Consider the following 15,269-nt stretch of genomic DNA (forward strand, 5'->3'; position numbering starts at 1 on the left):
TGTTTGTCCTCCTGACTCAATAATGCTACTTCTTTCAGTTTTAACACAAAATCTTACATAGTGCATCTTTAATTTACATTTTGGAAATACCAGTTTTCACTACAACAGTGTCAATATGTAGCTCATAGCTGACACTGGAACTGGAATACCGGAAATTGCGATGTAGGCCACTTGACCGATTCAAGTTTTCAACTCTGGGCATCCAGTTCGTTCCACAAAAAAGACAGCAACACAAGGCGCGAATCCCCAAACGTGCCAAATGTGTCTCTTACATTGAAAACAACTGGAAATAAGCATAACTGTGAATGTTGAAAGTATATCTAAATGTATAAATAAAAGTCACTCACTGTGTCTTGGACTGTTTCTCAGTGAAGACTCTGAGAATGAAGTCGGCCTCCTTGTTGGGTTCGAAGGTGGAGGGAATGATGAGGTAATCTCCTGGAGGCAGGCGGAAACGTGCGCTCACTTCCCGCCGGTTGGTGAAGGTCTTAGTGCAGGCACAGGAAGAGTGGCGCAGGAAAAAATCCTTCTTCAGGCGCATGTTCTGGGAACCGCGTAACTATGGCACATAAACACAAACCAGGGTTTGTTCAACGTGTAAGCTGTGTTGTTTGTGTGGGTATGTGCCTCGCCGTAATGTTTGTAATAGTAATTGTAATTATAAAACTAAAAAAATACACTGGCAGTAGGGTGTACTGTATGTGTCTGTTTTCCCTGTGCTGTACAGTGAGGCTTTATTCGTCAAAGCTGTGCATGGCCAAATCTGATCGGAAAATAAGCACACGCAAAATTCACAAACAGTTTTTTTACTTACTAGTTTCATATCTGTATGATCAAACTAACTTCTGGTAGGAATGTGTGTAAATTTGAGTGGAATATGTAAAATACCTGATTTTTATTATTAGTCCCTTCAATATTTTTAGCAGTAACAGTAAAATAGAACCAACTTGCAACAGCGCCACCCTGGGGCAGACCAGTGCTGCATCTCTGTTTAGTTAAGATGACCAAAGACAGAAACTCATCAATTGTGGGTGAAGCAGCTTAACAATGAGCTACTGTACAAATTGTAACAATTTGTATTTGAGTGTCTGTTTTTCCCTAACGGACAGCATAACATCATAATAAGTTTATTTTCAGGTTCCTTGCATTTCACACCTTGGATACAGTAAATAACTACCTCCCTGAAAATTCAAAACACAGCTTGCCTAGTACGGTAGAAGCCACCTTATATACTGAAATATTATTGCTCAAGCAGCCAGTGTTTTATGAAAATAATCACTCTACACAACTCAACCATCTGTAACAAGGCTACATTTTGTTAATTTTACATTTTATTCTTTTAAACCTTTGTAATTTGAACACTATGGATAGTTTAAGCTCTGGCCAGCAGGGGGTACAGTGCGTTTCCTGCTTGACCCCAAACTCCACCTATAGCCGCTTTTTCATTGCATGGTACCGGCTCGACTCAACTCAGCTCGACTCAACTTAACTCTACTTGCCTTTTTTGGTTTTCCACTAGACCACGTGTCAGGCTTCAGTCCTTGCAGGCCAAAGCACTGCAGACTTCAGCACACTGCCTCATTAAACACACCATATTCAGCTAATTAGGAAGGTCTTCATGAACTGAATTCAGAGTGTCAGATGAGGATAAATGCTGATCTCTGCGCTGCACCAGAAGGTCCTCAGTTTGATGTGCATGCACTAGACAAATCTGGTACCTGCTACTGGGTACTATTTTTGGTATCACCTCTATCGAGCTTGCAAGCGAGCTCAGCCGATACCAAAAGTTGGGACTGATTGGTTGGAGAGAGAACTGCTAAACACATATGCTAACGTTAGCTACTAGGTTAGCGTAGCTTCTTGCATCGCCTTTTTTGAGCAACCAGAATCGCCTTGTTGTCTGAACTGTGATATAGTATTTCCCAAATATGACGACCAGCTACATTAAGGGGGTACTTTGTAGGACAGGACAGTCAAATCTGCACTCGTTTCTGCTTTTGGCAGCTATTTTTGGATGGTTGACCACTGTCAAACCAGCAGTGACACTGACATGCGAAAACGCCCGCTCCACACAGTGTCGCTGCTGTACTGAGAATGATCCACTACCCAAATAATATCTCTCAGCTGTGTGCCTACAGTGGTAGCTAGCTAGTGATGAACAGAGTAGTGGCAGACAAGTTGTGCATAGCAACAGAGTGGCTACAGTCTGTAATTGTTCACCTGCCAAGTGAATTTATTTGGTACCTGCTAAAATTATTGAGTTTAGGTAGAGGTAGGCTTTACCTATTGAACATTGTATGTGCACACGCTAACAATCCTGGAGGCTGCCAGCAGAACACAAACTATACTTCTTCATATTAGGTGACCCCCAAACTTCTGAAGCCAAAACTAACTTTTATTTCCCACCATATGTAATTTGAATTCAGCACAGACAGAACTGGATGGTTACCTCCTCAGGGACCTGAAAAATAGAGAAAGACAAAAAAGCAGTCAGAGCTAAATATGTGTCAAATGTGTGTAAAAATGCTAATTTAAAAATAATGCATCTAGAAAGCTTAGTGTGAAATTTATTGCAAAAATTGAAAATATCTCAATAATGCTAGATATACAGGACTTGATAATTAATCAGAACCAGATTCTTAACAATAATCCAAAAGGAGTTAAGGGCATTTCACATTGTAAGCTTTTATTTTCTGGCAGAAGTCAGACTGAATCTGTTGGATACCAGTTTACAGAGGTAAAGTTATATTAAAGTTACAGTAATCGCAGTGGTAAGTCTTAGTGGGTAATGCAATCAGCCAAATACTGTTAGCAATTGCTGAAGTATAATACTGTGGCTATATGAACATTTGTCGGCTAAGTTAGACTAGCAATGTTTTCTGTATTACTATTACTCACAATTATACAGAAAGAACTACATTAATAAAGGAACAGAAATTTGGTGCAGATCTTCAGCCACTCCAACATCTGCATTGAAGATAACATGTTCCATGGCCCATTCTGACTCCTTACCTTGTAGATGCTGAAGCCAATGGCGTGCATGTCCTTGAGGCAGCGTCGACGGTCCTTCTGCATCAGAGCCACCAGGAAGCTGCAGGCTTTTTCATCATCTTCTGGATCATCATCCTCCTCCAACAGGGTGATTTTATACTGCGGGTTTATCCAGAATGTGTCTGACAAAGAGATAAGACAAACACAAAAACAGTGTGTATCAGTATATATGAGTATTTTTCAAGTTATGGAGTGATCAGTAACATACTTGGGGCAGTCGTGGGCTGGAGGTTAGGGAACCAGCCGAGGCGACCGGAAGGTCGCCGGTTTGATCCTCTGAGCCGACAGTCTGTGATTAAGGTGCCCTTGAGCAAGGCACCTAACCCCCAAGTCCACCCTGGGCATTGTGGATAGGGCTGCCCACTGCTCCGGGCGTGTGTGCTCACTGCCCCCCAGTGTGTGTGTCTTCACTAGTGTATACGTGGTGTTTCACTGCACGGATGGGTTAGATTGCGGAGGTGAAATTTCCCTGTTGTGGGACTGTTAAGTGTCTCGTAATCTATAATATGTTTTGGTGCTTTCCAGCTGGAACTTGTCCTGGCTCTGCCATAATTATGCCCTCTGTCATGCATCCACCAAACTTCCTTGTGGATTCGGACTCAATCTCCCAGAATCCTCTGGGAGATCACATGACTTCCGAGCTTCCCGTAGGCAATAACACTGAGACGGACTCAATTTCCCAAGAACCTCTGAGGAATCACATGACTTCTCACATGACTCCGCGCTCCTATCAGCACGCTAGATCTCCGGAGTATTGATGTGAATCACCTGTGTTAGTTGTCATATGACACAGTTAGTTTAGTATATAAGCCCGGGCTTTAGCTTAGTAAAGTTGCAAGGTATTGTATCCACTATTGTGACCTACTGAGCGGTTTTCTTTTGTTGTGTATTCTGTGTATGATTTTTGCCTTTCGTTTTCTCGACTCTGCCCTTTTTACTCTGCCCTTTGGATTTGTTTGCACTGATTCTGATCTTGGATTTTGACCAATTGCCTGCACCTTCGACCACGCTTCTGCCTTTCCCTTTTTGGATTTGATGCATTGTCTGATGTATGTCTGTGTGTATTTCTTGTGCCTTCTGGATCTGAACACTGCCTGGTTTTTAACGACGACTTTGAACCTTGTTCCTATCAGTAAAGCCCTTTCTGTAAGTTACATCTGCGAGTGTCTGACTCTGCTTGAAACCTTACACCCTCCCATCATTAGCCCTATTTACACTAGATAAGTTTATCAGGGGGAGCATCTGGAATAAAATTTTTACTTGTCTCTTCAGTGAGAAAACTCTCACATCCAAACAGCAAAAACCGTGGGACAAGCAAGATTTATTTTCTACAAACCCAAGTGTTACGCAAACATCTGGTCATTTAGTCATAGGAAACTACTTATGAAGTAATACTTTATACCTGTAGCTCCCATTATAACCACCTCTTTTGTCTTTATTTGACGGTGTGCAAGTATCAAATACCCGCGCTAATACCTCAAATGAGTTACTGAAGTGAGAAGAAAACATGAGTCGCAGCAGCTAATTCTCCACACAGGGTTCAAGCAGCTACTAAGTGCCAAAGCTAATAAGACCACAGAGGTGCTTATAGCTTCTGATTTGCATCAGTTTGTCCCCGATGTGGGAAAATCCTTCTCTGGAAACCCTTGACAATTCAGGTTTCCTCCCCAAGGCCACTTGTGTAGCGAACCTCACATCCAACCTCTCTTCATGTCCATATTGCCTGTGTCAGTCTCAGCAACTGCCTCCATATCTCTGTTCCTGACAGAGCTTGTCCTACTGCCCTGACCCTGCCCCTGCTTTCACCCCAGACTTATGACTGGTCTCCGGCTCTGGTCTCTGAGTTCTTGCTCGATTACTGCTCCTGCCTGGAATGAACCCAGTCACAAATACACTTCTTACTTTGATCCTAGTCACTAGTCTTGCTCCTGTGCCTGACATGGCTCCTGACTCTACTGCTGCTTCTCCCCCCTATGTCAGTTCAGCATGTTCAGCATGTTCAGCATCCGATTCGGTTTACTATTCTTCTCCCTTCCTTGTTGCCTGTTCAGCTTCAAGGCCCCTGGTTCCTGATCAGCCCCACTCATCCTGGCTGACTGGGTTTGCGATTCAGTTCATTTTTCAACTTTCAACCTTTCTTTCTTGGCTACTGAATCAACACCAGAAATGATTTACAACTCCCTACTCACTGGCTGTGTTTACACGCACAGATTTTAGCCAATCTGATTGAATACATTCTGATTACAGATTAAGAGTGAGGTGTTTATGCTCACTCTACTCAACAATCTAACGGAAAATCTCTGCTTTAAATGCTCACTACAAGTAATCAACAAGCATCACGTGAGTCCAGTCAGAGTGAGATGAGCAGCAGTGAGCAGTGCTTGTGTTTTTAATTACTTTAAAATGATGTCAGACTCAGGAAAACGTCCTTCACATGTCCTTATTAAAGAAGGCCGAGAGGAAGACGTCGTGTTCTGAGACACATAAGTTGGACGTCCGTCCCACCGCCGTCTTTTAAAGATCAGAGCATAAACTTCGTCTCCTCTGCAGACCAGTTTCTGCTCCGCCATGTTGAACGTTATAAACTTTCGCTATGATGCAGTGAACATGCACAATGTTCGTAAACTTTCCGATAGGGAATGTAATCAGATACAGGCGTTTACAGGCGTTATTATTCTTCTATTTAACTGATTATTTACAGGATTACCCACCTCGATCAGTCAGATAGAAACCATAGAAACTGTGGCTAGTTTGTCTGTGCCCATTAATTTCACTGAGCTCGTCTCTGTAACTAAGATGGCCCCTTTCTCTCATCCTGTCTCTACTCAGCAAGCCAATCCACCCCCTGTATCTAGTCTGTCATACTTTCTGCTCTTTGTTAGTCTCTTGCCCTGCTTTTGTTTGCGTTTCTGTTTCTGGTCTAGTCACTGACCCAGCTTCTGACCCTGTTGTTGACTTGGCCTCACCTCCAGATGTCCTGCCGGCATCTCCTGAGGCAGTCAGTGTTCTGAGCTCTGCCCTGTCCTCTCTTTGGGAGCCGTGCTTCTCCTCACTTGTGTCTTGTTAACCTTTGTTTGCATTAACAGCTTTTTCTGTGCACTTTTCCTTTGCAAAGTTTTGCTTCTGGTTTAACTAAGCCGAGTTAATTAACTGCTCCTCTGCTGAATTACAAACATAGGTATGCCTGTATTGCAGGGTACTTCAATTCCAGTCTTGGAAGGCCAGTGTCCAGCATAGTCTGTGATTGTCCTGCTCAAACACACCTACTAAATCTGACAATTAACAGATGAGTTAAACCTGGTGTCCTTGAGCAGGGCAATCACTGAGCTGTGCTGGACAACTGGCCTCTAGGAAAGGAATTGAACAGCCTGGCTACCAGTTTTTTGACCCCAGTGATTTCCCTCCAGTTATCGTGAACCCAAATGTTTGAGGAAAAATAAACAATACACACCATTCACCATGTATATCCTGTCTCCTATTCTACCTCTCTTCTATTTTTAATTTCTTGTCAAGTACTGTGTTTTGCAAAGTGCATGACTGTGATCTATAAAATAATCATATCTACCCTTACACTGTACTTTTTTCATGTTACAAGCTGAAGCCCTGACCTGAGGGACACATGCTCAAGTGCTAGAGGCTTCCCCTCAGTTTTACCCCAGGAGGTACTGATTATTCAGCTTCATATAAAGGTACCTTCATAATTATCGCAGCCACCCGCAGTCGAGCCAACCTTCCAGCTGCCTTCAAACTGCTGAAGGGCCCACTGGCCAACTTGACCACTACTTGAAGCATCTGGAGTCAGGTTACAGATCTCCACATCTGAGTAGCGGTCCTTAAAGTCTGAATACGCCATCCTGGAAGGGAGATAAAGAGAGACAAGCAAACAGAAAAGCAAAAAAGAATGGGAATGACAGGCAGAAAGAGAGAGAACCCAACATATTTAATGTGCTGAAAGAGACAGCACCTGAGAATCTTAGAATCAACCCACCAGAACTCTCCATCCTCTGCGGAGTAATTGAGTTTGGCCTTCTCATGAGGCAGGACCTGGTCCCACTCCTTGGAACTGAGGGATATAATACAGAATCTGACTCAATTATATCATTATTCTCATTATGAATATTTTACAGATCAGTACACTTACTTATCACTCCAAGCACCATTCCATTCCGTTTGTCCCCAGGGGTTCCTGAGACGCACCAGTTGCACCTTTCTTCCACCAGCATTAACCTAAATAAAGTGATGAAAGCCAAAACATTTCTAAAAATGCATGTGTAGATGTATACACACACAAAAGTATTGGGACACACCTCCTAATTATTAATTAGGAGTTAATTATTATTAACTTCCATTGCTAATTGGTGGATTAAATTAAGCACATAGTCAAAATACTGGCAAAACACTGGCAGTAGAGGGTCGTTCTGATGAGCTCCGTGAATTTAAATGTCACATAGGAGGCCGCCTCTGCCACAAGTCAGTTTGTAAAATGTCTGTCCTGCTAGACCTGCCCCAGAAAACTGTAAGTACTTTTATTGTGAAATGGAAGCATCTAGAAGAAACAACAGCTCAGCCACGAAGCAGTAGACCACACAAACTCACAGAGTGAAGCTGCTGAGTGCTGAAGCACACAGTGTCTATCCTCTGTTGAATGACTCACTAAAGAGTTCCAAATTGCCTCTGGACGCAACATCAGCAAAAGAACTGCACATTAGGAGCTTCACAAAATGGGTTTCCATGGCTGAGCAGCTGCACCCAATGACGAATCACACTTCTCTATCTGTCAGTCTGATAGACGAGTCTGGGTTTGGCGAATGCCAGGAGAACGTTACCTGCCTGACTGCACTGTGCCAACTGTAAAGTTTGGTGGAGGAGGGATGATGCTATGGGGTTGTTTTTCAGGGGCTGGTCTAGAACCCTTAGTTCCAGTGAAGGGAATCTTAATGCTTCAGCACCAAGACATTCTGGGCAATTATATGCTTCCAACTCTGTGGGAACAGTTTGGGGAAGAACTTTTTCTGTTCTAGCATTACTGAGCCCCAGAGCACAAAGCAGCTCCATAAACTCATGGGTGGATGAGTTTGGTGTGGAAGAACTTGACTGGCCCTCACAGAGCCCTGACCTCAACCTCATCAAACACCTTTAGGGTGAACTAGAACAGAGATTGTGAGCCACACCCTCTCGTCCAACATCAGTGTCTGACCTCACAAATGCTCTTCTGGATGAGTGGGCAAGAATTCCCACAGACACACTTCAAAATCTTGTAGAAAGCTTCCCAGAAGAGTGGAAGCTATTAGAGCTGCAAAAAACATATATGAGCAGATATACACAGAAATACAGTGTGAAAGGTGCATTTTAACAGCTTGAGTTGCGTCTGACCTCCTCTGCTGCTGTGATGGAGTAGGCATGTGTCTTGACCAGCTGCTCTTTGGTCACAGCCTCTTTTTCACGGCCCTGTTCAGAAATGCAACACATCGGACTGTTATACATTTTTGTTTCAGAAGTGACACTATTTTTATATCAATATTTCTTTAGCCTTGTTCTGAACTGATTAAACCTGCTTATCAGATATACATTTACAGCATACTCACATCTATAGATGTGCTCAGCAGAGAACCCCAGCTCAGGGCCCGCTTTATGATATTAAACAGGTTTGAAGGAGCGTCCTTGAGCTCATAGTATTCTCCAATGCCTCCAGTAAAATCCTCAAACCCTTCAGTAGCCAAACCTCCAGAAAGAGCCTCATAGCTGCCGTTCACCCTGAAGAGCAATGAGAGACACCAACTCAGTCAAACTGCCATCTGACAGAAGAAAGGAATAATAGGGGGTTCACACTACGGCCAAACCTCTTGCTTGCTAATTGTCGATAACATACCTGAAATTCAAGCCCTGCGCTGAAGACACCCCAGCTGTGCTATAAAGCTAATATAACAGTAAGTATAGATAAAAAAAAATGACCGAAAAAAAACAAGGTAAACTGCAAAAAAGCTGCTTTTTGTTTATTTCATGATTTAGATCCACTGCAAACACTAATCCAGCCTCCATTACATGACTTACCTTTGATCTGACTGGTCAGCACAGAAAAATGCTACTTCACCATTTTTGCCTCAGCCATAAAAAAGTACATCCAGTGTGAACTCCAGTGTGAAGCTGGGGTCAGCCTTAAAATTCTCAGAGTTTTGTCAAACAGTCATCCATTTGTTAGGAACGTACTGCTATGTGTAGTAGCTGTGTTTGTACTGTCTGCATCTCTTCACCAGAGACCCTCTGCCAGTGGAGCTTTGTGTCTGGAGTGCGGGAATATTTAGCTGGCTGCAGTAGCCTTTCCTTTGGACTAAACTACGGATGCATTGATACCGATTCTGGTATCGGGTATTGGCCAAATGCCATGCTCGTTTACTCATTTAATCTTTAATCACATACATTTAATCTTCATAAAAAGGCACTGATACCACCATCCGATACCAACTGATACCGTGTGATGTAAGTCTACTGCTGCCGCGATTATAAACAAAGGACTCAAGCTGACAGTGAAGATTCCACCTTGGAATATTCCTGCCAGGCATACACTCTGTGATATTAGCCTGTTTTTAAACACACAACCATACATCACAACCACATTCCGTCTAAAAAAAACGTCATTGATAGGTCCTCGGACTAAGCATAAGAAACTCTGACCAAAAGGTAAGACACAGGTTCTACACATGACATCTCATGTTTTGTCAAAATGAGAACATACACACACTCACTTAGCGTAGGCCTTCTCCAGCAGCGCACTCCAGAACTCATTTCGGTCAGCTGAATGAACGAACAACAGTTTCCCGTCTTTGGTAGGCAGTTTGTCATCAATGACAACGTCCACCCACTGCCCATATTGCCAAAGCTGTGGAGAGAAAATTTTAATAACACCAGAGGTATGACTATGGGGAACATTCTGTGAATAAACATAACATGCAATGCATAAATGCAGGGATATGGCAAGTGTTGTCGCTGAGGATGCTTCAGCACCACCACCCCTTAAGAATGTTTAACTGCAATTGCTGCCAACTCTAATAAAGTGGTTGTAAGACCCATGCAATTCGTCCAATCTCACGCTCTCAAGCTAGACTTGACATTTCTATTTTTTACAAAGCAACCTACCGATGAGTCCCCCTGTCCTGCTCGCCAAACCCAACTGCCGTTCCCAGCGACTCTCACTTTTTTGTGTGCTCTGTGTTTGTACTTAAATCTGTGTCAATACTCATACCTGTCTAAAGACTATGCTAGTTATGTACTTATGTAGTTAGTAGTTGTGGTACTTTGTTAATTACACATTGCTTGGGTTATTATTTGTACTTAAATCTGTGTTATTATCCATAACTTGTCTTTAGCTGCATTAGAGACTATGCTTACCGTGAAAAAAGTAACCAGTCAGAAGTAGGCTCCAAATGAGTGCCATTCTCTTGTCTTGGGAATGATAAAAATATTGTACAGGATGCTTATGGGATGATACATTTGGAAGAAACTACAGCAACAAATCTATTTTTATCTTTAGTATCTTTACAGATTTACATGCTACATGAGATTTAATGTTATCTGGCTGGAATTTTAAAATGTCTCGCTTTGTATAATGTCTCTATTCTTTATGTCTGTACTATATGATTTATCGTTCATTCATCACACACAATATTTAAGGGGGAAAATAGTGAGGTGATGGTCTAGGCAAAGTGCTACTGGCTCATGAGAAGAAACGTGAAAGTGCACACTCTACAGGTTAAAGGATAAGCTAGCTAATATAGAGTTAAATAACATTAACATTTGTTGCTACATTCATTAGGCTCTAATGACAAGCTCATTGTTAGTACTTTATGTTAGAGCAGTTGCAGGCACTATATCACACAACATGTTTATCTGCACTTAGGTAATCAGATAATGGGAAAACTCCGGGTCTGCAATCAGCCAATAAACTCTCGGAAGAAAACGTGACATAAACGTAATGTAAAACTCAAACATAATGTTGCCACTTTAAAAAAAAACAAAAAAAAAAACACGTTGAGTCATGAGTACACATCATCAGGAAGATGATACTTCTAGATGAGTCTTCGTTTCGTCAAGCATGTACTTGGTTTCAGCTTTACTCCAAAAATGTTTTGTTGCCATTTTGCGGGTGCTGTGTTCATTGCTGCTTGTTGTTTTTGCACATGCACAGGCCGAGAAAAATGATAGAAATCAGAGTAAGAGTTTACATGCACTGAGAAATCTGATTACTCTTTATCAGATTTCTTAATCAGAATTCTAGGGCTTAATCCAATCTAAGAAATTGGAGTATGCTGTTTGCATGACCATTTGAATAATCAGATAACTGCAGAAATTCTGATCTGATTATTAAGTGCATGCAAACACAGTCATTGTTGGGTTGCTTTTGTTCAGAGAAGTGTGTTTTTGTCTTGGTCTGAAGTCCACAATACATGTGTGTTTTTTTGTTTACACAAATAAGATGAAAGCTCTCCTATCATCAGCAACTTCAATAGTTCATAATTGGCTGGACAACAGCTGTGCAATTATTTGTAGTGGTGAAGCGGTTACTGGTTTTGATTTTGAGCATAACTCACCTAATAAAAAAAGCCTATCAGCATTAAAACTACTATATTTTACTTATTACTTACTTATACTTATTCACTATATTATATATATATTTACTGTTATGCTGAAAGATCCAGTCTTGTCCATTTGTGACAGCTTACATTCTATTATTATAAGACTTTCTTTTAAAATTGACTCAGTAAAACAAAGTCAACTGTTGTTCTGCAAGTCCTCAGATGAAAAGTTAGACAGGAGAATCTGACCTTAAAGTGAAAGATTCCAGCATAGTCCTCTGTGAAGCTCTGCTCAGGATGAATCACTCGTGCCAGAATGTCTTGATTCAGAGTCAGAGAGGCGATGGCCGCCATCAGCCAGCAGTCACCTGCAGGGATGAACGTACATGTTCCTCACTGCCATCCTTGCAAGTAAAACTGTGCAAGTGATAAACTTTTGCCTTATTTCGGCTTTTGTAAATGTATTAAAAGTGCTCGTTATGAAGTTACAGAGACGCTGCTTCCTACTTTGTGTTCGCCACCTGTTGCAGGATCCTACTATAAGCGATTTGTTTCATTTACGAGAACATGATAGACTAAAATAGGTATAAAAAGCTAATAATGTAAGCCCCCCCAACAACCCCCCCAAACTCAAGGCTCACAGTGTTTCCTCACACGTTTACTTACAGACGTGACGCCAAAAATTTCTCCACAGTGTCGGGAGCTCGTGTGTGTTTCAGAAGCACAGCCCAACAGTTGGCTAGCTAGCTATAGGTTACATCACCATTACATTAAATAACATTACCATTCAAATACAAGAACATCTGTCACATTATTCATACCTGTAATATTTTAATCACCTTCTTGGTGGCTGTAATAGCACCATTGTGAAGCATATAAATAACTTATATTAAGAGCTAGCCAGGCTAATGTACAATCTCCACATTGTGCGGCTAATTTTGACAAAAAAATAGTGTAGATGATTTAGACATAAATCACTCTGTATGTTTTTCTACTTACCCAGAGCCCCTTGGCAGATGTCGGTCCTCGTGGCTCCACTGATGATGAACTTGGGGTCTGAGAACAGCTCCTGCACAACACAGTAAACGGCTTCAACTCGGACACAATCCTCAATGACGATGCCTAACACTGGCCTGTGTGGAAGCTTGGAAATGTATCTGATCACTATCTTTTCAGTTTCATATGATTAATGACACAATCAGGTCCAAAAATAGTTGGACGTCGACAAAGATATTGTTTTAACTTTATATCCCAGCATATTTGAGTTGAAATTAAATAATTGATATGACCTCTAACTTTTATTTGATTGTATTTACATCCTAATCAGTAGAAACTGAACCATTTTCATACAAAGCCCTTGATTTCAACTGGACGTTTGACTGCTCAGCTGCTCCATGGCCAGATCTGTGTTATCCTCTCATTGTTTCACTTAGAAGTACACAGGAAAAAGGCTTAGAGCCGACATTTACATTTGAAATCTGTTAACTGTCAATATGAATATGAACGCTGCCAGTGAAGCAAGCCATCATTAGGCTGAAAAACCAAAACAAACCCATCAGAAAGATGGCAAAAATATTAGATACGGCCAAATCAACAATTTGGTACATTCTTAATAGGATAGAACGTACTGGTAGGAACAGAAACATCAAAAGGAGTGTCGGAAGGCCATAAAACTGTGTTAGATGACAGAATTCTGACCCTGGTGAAAAAACCCTTCACAACAGTCGGCCAGATCACCAGAGTAAATAGTACCAATGCTTGTTTAGTCAACAAAACATACATTATTTTTAATTAACAGCAGCCTGAGCAAGATTACCGGAACAAAACCCTGCATCATTTTTTAAAATATATTTTATTATTTTATTGAAATCTTGTTACATTGACTTACGTTAACACTAAAAGTAAAGTATATTTTTTTCTTCTTTTTTGCTCCTCCAGCGACTATATAATATTTTGTTTTTAATGAAACAGGGCTATATATATATATATATATATATATATATATATATATATATGACTTCAGCAGCACTCACTCCAGGTCTTTTCCATTGCACTCCTCTGGTCTTGGGAGAGTTTGGTCCAAGTTCCTCGTGGCCCAGGGACTCGGGGGCAGCTGGGAAAGTGGGGTCACAGAACTGCTTCTCACTTTTCAGACACTTGCTCCTCAGTGCCTCAAAATCTTGGTTCAGGTACTTGACGGCGTTGGTGTTGCTGCCCAGACCCGCAGACTGGGCTCGATCCTTGGCCAAAGTGGACACGACTCCAGGCATTGTTCTCTTCTCGTGTGGTAAACACAAGCACACGGTGTGAAGACTCAGACTTTAAGAAGTGAGTTAAATACCTTCTCTCTCTAGGCTTTTTTTGAGGTGGAGTTTATTTGATCTGTCCTGATTAAGTTGTTGGAGATGTCTGAGAGGCAGAAATCTGATATATGACTATATATAGATTTCAAACATATGACATATATTAGTATATATGTATTTCCCTTATTTCCATATTTGTTACATATGGATATATACGTGACACATGTGCCAAATTATTTAAACTGACCATTTTTAAAAATAGGAGATATATTTCAGTCATATATCAACATATTAACATACATGTAACGCAAATATCTATAAGAAAACCTTAATATATGGATGCCATATATTACTCATAGATGCTAGCTTAATGTTTGTCTTTATGCATGATATGAAAATAAATAGATATGTAAGATAAATGATCCATATATTATTCATGTTCACCCACCTAATAGACACATATGTATGATCCATATGTTACACATTCATGTCCAATATTTAATGCTAACACATATATACACAACATTATGTATATATATTTTGAAATATATGCCTGACTTAATATCATAGTCATCTGTATGAGCTCATTTTGTAGAGCTTATGTTGGCTAACCAGCTACAGTGTCTGGCAGGCAAAGCAAATGTAACCAGATGTAAACCAGAGCTGGTTTATGAGGATCCCGGCCTCTTCCTATTTCCCCCGCTATATCAAAAAACAGGACTGCTAAACAGCAGAGGGCGCCTGCGAGCGAGTCCTCAATGAATGGGAGTGAATGGAGCTCAACGGCTAAAAACAAAAAGTTAAAATAGTTTCTAATCACTGAACCAGAACTTTCCTTTAATTTTAGAAAGTAGAGGGATGTATTTCACTAAAAAACAAAGAAATTTTAATTGTATGTTTCCTTCTTTCTACAGCAAACGGGTTTGGGGCAGCAGAAGGTGGGCATTGCTGCTAGTGAGTGCTGATTGGTTGGTAAGCGGAGCAGCTCATTGGCTGTTCGCGCTCACTGACGTCATGAACATACGTGAGGCGCCGTTTTAAACCCCTATAACTCGAGTTTAAAAACTCTTAAAAATATAACAGGAGTGTTAAAATGTTTTATGCTGTTCTGTGTTCAGGAAATGATTGTCTTATTTTACATTAAAAATGTTTAAGCATTTATCATTTTGCCTAAATGCTCCATCTTAACCCGTTTATTTTGGACTCACTCGGGAGCGCCCTCTAGCGTTTGAGAAACCCAGAAGACATTGCAGAGTGGAAATTCTCCTCTCTACAAGTTCTCTGGTTGTTCTTAGCCAACAATTACTAGCTAGCAGTTAGCATGATATCATTTACATGATGTTTA

The 15,269-nt window shown here is 41.1% G+C and overlaps 1 pseudogene; it reads right to left on the reverse strand.

The window, feature by feature from the left end:
- LOC118804577 overlaps window positions 1–13,891 on the reverse strand; it is a 29,436-nt pseudogene extending 15,545 nt beyond the window's left edge.
- Window positions 13,892–15,269: the final 1,378 nt, after the last annotated feature.

The sequence above is a fragment of the Colossoma macropomum genome, unplaced genomic scaffold (assembly GCF_904425465.1).
Source record: "Colossoma macropomum unplaced genomic scaffold, Colossoma_macropomum, whole genome shotgun sequence".
NCBI lineage: Eukaryota > Metazoa > Chordata > Actinopteri > Characiformes > Serrasalmidae > Colossoma > Colossoma macropomum.